Raw genomic sequence first — 4,610 nt, 5'->3', positions numbered from 1 at the left:
TCGCGGTATTGTTTCCAAAATACGCCCGCTCTGGGCATCCCGCAAACAGCTGATTAGGCCCCGCCCCCAGCGCGTCACGCCGACGGCTGGCCAATGGTGAGTGGAGCCCCAAGTCCCGGGCTGGGCGGCTGCCAGGGACGGTCAAGAATGTACGAACCTCCCCTTGGAAACACTGCAAGGGGCCGAGCAAAATTCTGACCCGCGCCAGAAACGCGATTGGTGCGCCGTCCTCCACGCAGATTCTGTTCCTAACGCGAGCTCGGGAATCGCCAGAGTCACCCTTGCATTAGGAACGAACGAGGGGGCGCCAAAGTGACTTTTGTCTTCTTTCTCGGGAATGGGCTAAATAAAAACGGCTCCAGACAAGGCGGGGAGGGGGAGGCTGAGAGCTTTTAGACGCGGCTGGTGGCGTCCAGTGGGTGCAGGTGCGGGTGCCCGTGGATCCTGGCCTGGTGGCAAAGCACCCTCCGGTTGCCGAGCGAGTCAGGAGACACTCCAGCCCCAAGTATATAGGAAGCCCGAGAACATGTGTCTCAAGCTGTTACTGAGTGGCTTTCAGATCAAACACATCCAAAGGGGCCCTCAGGTCCTTGACTGGGCGAGCACACTTACAAAATAAGCTTCTGGCTGAGGAGAGGCGAGATCAGGGACTGCTTGGGCAGTTGACACGCACCCTCTTTACCGCCGCATCCAGAGGTGGTGCTGGTGCTGCCAGGAGAGCAAAGTGCCCTGCAGATGGCAAACCACCGGTAAGGGAGTGTGGAGCTTCACAAACATTTACTGAGCACCTGTATTGTGCGGGGTACTGTGTTAGGTGCCAAAAACCGGTGTCTGTCCTCAGGGAGCTTACACGTTACTCGGAGAAATAGACCTGAAAATAATGGAAAGCAGGAGGAAATGTGTTGATTTTGGGATCATGACTGCTAGAGATGCAGAAAAATTCAGAATGCGAAGGCGGGAAGGCTTTAGGGAGAAGGCTTTTGAGTTAGGCCTTGAAGGATGGGGACATTTTTCCATATGGAAAACCAGATAAAACAGCCCAGGCCTAGGGGCAGCAGAATAAAGGAAGCTGGGGAATCTGTCCTGGGGGCAGACTAGAGGATGGCATCATTGGGTGCACACTGTGATGCAGGAAGAGTGGGCAGGGACAGGTAGGTTTAAGTCAGAGTACAGAGGTGTCCCTAGAATGCCAGGTTGGGGAATCTGTACTTATTCTGGAGGCCAAGTGGAGCCAGCAAAGGTTTTATAGAAGATGAGGGACTTGGCCAAGCCTGAATTTTAGGGAAGATAAATGAAGGGGCCAGAAATGAATGAGAGGGAGCCAGTCCCTGCAGTAGACCTGGTGATTGATTATAGGGCCTGATCCCAGTGGCAGGGGGACTGGTGGTTGTAAACTGGGACAGATTTAAGCGGAGCTGGGACCCTTAGCCCAAGGAGCCTGAAGTCATCTCATACCTTTTTCCTACCCATTCTTCCCCTAGCTCCTTCAAAGGGTACTTCAAAGAGAGCAAACCAGGCTTAGTGAGCACTATGGTTGCTAGAGTTAAAAAACACCGTCCCAAAAGGATGGAGAAGAGGGAAAAGGGAAAGACAGGAGACTCCAAGTTGGCCAGCAGCCCAGTCCCCCCAGGAGTTGACAGGCATCCAAAAAAGAGGTGCTGGAGCCAAAACGAGGTCTATTATTTTACCAGGAGGCTTGGCCAAGAGGGAGTGTCAGAACCTGTCATGCCACATGTGGGGAGATGAGGAGACCAACCCAGCCTCAGTGCAGGGTTCTCGGGAGCCTTCATGTTCATCATGCAGATCTCCTTCCCCTCCTTCCTTCCATCCTTCCTATTGGCTTTCCTCCGGGGCCAGTGTTTCAGGCTGGCCACTGATGATGATGGGGAGGACTTAGGGTAAACAGTGGGACTGAAGGATGAAGCAGCTCTGAATCTGTCCTCTGGGACAGCACAGGCCCCCAAGGGCAGGGGTCATCCTAATTCTCCTGATCCACCCAAGCTGCTAAAGCTCTGTCTGCTTCCTCACAAGGTGGAATTGGGTCTTCAAGGCAAGGAAGCTGGTAGAGCAGGGTGTTCACCTGGGGTCCATGTATCTGTCACACTCACCAGGGTCTCCTCAGCTTTAGGGTCTAGGAACCCCTAAAACTGGCTAACTTCCGCGTGGGTTCACACATACATTTTTGGAGGGGTGGCTCCATAGCTTACAACAGTTTCCCAAAGGGGCCTGTGACCCTATAACAGGTTAAAAATCATCATTGTAGGGTAATGGGGCTGGGGAGCAGAGGGGGTCATCTTAGTGGGTCTGGGCAGTTTGCAAGATGAAGGGAGGGTCACACCCTCCAGTGACATTTCTTCTAAGACCTCTCTCCCAGGCTTTCCCAGGCCGCTCCCTCGGGCTAGTTCTAAAGGACACCTGGTGGCTTGGCCTCCTGTGTTATCAGCCTCTAAGGTCAAGCAGCAGGGGCCCAGCCTTCTGAGCCAGAGGGACCAGAAAAGACTGTCAGGGATAAAGGGGTCAGGGAGGTCAGGAGCCTCACTCCCCACCTCTCATCACTGTCAAAACAGACCCCTCCCTCTGGGCCCTTTCTCCCCTGCCAGACAGGGCAGACTCAGCAGAGTCAGGACCTGCGGGGCTAGAGATCTGGGATCTGAGCCCCCTGTCCAACAGCAGCAGCACGCTAGTAACAGAGGAACCCTAGGCTTTTGACTAGGCTCAGAGCAAATGCACATTGCAGCTGCAGCAGCCTTTATTTTGGAGAATTTCCTTACTCCTCCCCGCCCCCCACTTTTGCCCCAATTTGTTTTCTCTTCTGCTAACTGACCCTGGCTCTAGAAGGCGGGTCCCCAGAGAAAGGCAAAGTGTGCAGGCCTGAGAGGGAGGCTGATCTTCCCCCACAATCTTGGAGGGATGCAAAGAGTTAAGAGGAGCGCTTTCAGCAGAAGAGAAAACCCAGCTCCCAGTAGACAGCAGGCAGGAGCCCTCTCCATTGTTTCACCTGGCTATAGGATTTCTCTCTGAGACAAGGAATGGGCTCTCAAACTCTGGTAACTGGATCACTGGGAAGGGAGGTTTTTTAAAAACCAGCTGACAGCTGAATAATAGGAATTACCAGGCAGGCCGCCCTGGGGTTACTGAGGTTTGTAACTCAACCCCCAGGGAGGGGTTAGATTGGAAACTGATTTATGGGGAAGGTGGGGGTCTTGGTGGGGGAGCCCATAATGCTTGACCCCCTTGCCTCTTAACTCCCTCAAGGAGGGATCCTGAATGTAAGAAAGACCAGGAACCCGGGTGTCCATCCCTTGCTGGACTTGCTCTGCCTGCATGGGAATTAGTTCCTCTCTCCTGGATGGTTTGGGAGAGAGAGAGAGAGAGAGAGAGAAGAGAGAGAGAGAGAGAAAGAGAGAGAGAACAGCAGAACAGACAGCAGACAGACAGATTGGCTTCTGCTAATTGGATAAACAAGTGGAGAGACTTGATTTCCCAGTCAATGAGCTCACTGCGTGCCAATCACTGGTTCAGTGAGACTGAAATAGAAAAAGCAGGTACTAAAGAGAAAACACTTGGGAACTCAGAAAACTGGATGTAAGGAGAAATGTGGAAACTGAGGCTGCCATGCTAAAGCCCAGTGGAACCTAAAAGATAAGGCGAAATCCATGAATGATGACATTCAGCACATATTCAGTTTTGTTTGGGGGAACATTCAATAAATATTTCCTGAGTGAGCAAATGGATGAATGTACATTTCCACATTTGAAAAATATGAATAGCCCGGCTGGTATGGCTCAGTTTGTTGAGCATCGTCCCATGCATAGAGAGGTCGCCAGTTCAGTTCCTACGCAGGGCACACGCCTGGGTTTCGTGTTTTGGGCTCAGTCCCCGATGGGAGGCATGCAGGAGGAGCTGATTGATGTTTCTGCCTCTCCCTTGCCCTTCCTCTCTCTCTAAAATCAAGAAAAAACATATTTTTAAAATAAGTGAAAAAAACCCTTCAGTGGAGGATTTGCCATGAATGTCCCGTGTTACATTGTGTCTGCCGCTTGGAGTGGTTGGCCTTACCTGCGTTTCTTCTCACCAGCAGAGCCTCCCCTTAGAAGAGAAAAGTGATGCCACCAACGCTTTGGTACCCTCAGACCACCCTCCGGGCTTGGCGCATGATGGAACTGTCTTTGGAGACAAATTCGCAGGAAAACTCCAAGCATGGCCCTGAGGGTGGTGCCTCCGCTCCACTTTCCCCCACTCCCTGCCCAGCCCAGCGCTCAGCATGCCTAGCCCATGGGGGGAAAGTTGGCCTTGTCCTGCTAAGAGGCGAAGAAATCCAGTAAGAATACCCTTCCTTTAAATCTACCTCCCCCAGGATGTAGCCTCTTTCCTGGACAAAGCTACAGCAATCCTTCAGTACGTACCTTCCGTAGGATTGTCAGGGAAACCTCGGAAATTTCAAGCTGAGGCCAGAGAATGACCGATTGCTATCAAGGAAACCTGCCACCCCGGAAGAGCTGGGGACTGGTCCCTTCTGGGCCTGGAGCCTCCCAGGTTTTGAATCTGGTGTTCCAGAGGATCTGGGCAGAGAAGGGGAGTTGGATCAGCCGCTTTCCCAGCCCACGCCT

This window comes from Eptesicus fuscus, chromosome 5 (assembly GCF_027574615.1).
Source record: "Eptesicus fuscus isolate TK198812 chromosome 5, DD_ASM_mEF_20220401, whole genome shotgun sequence".
Classification (NCBI taxonomy): Eukaryota; Metazoa; Chordata; class Mammalia; order Chiroptera; family Vespertilionidae; genus Eptesicus; species Eptesicus fuscus.
This window is presented reverse-complemented; position numbering follows the sequence as displayed.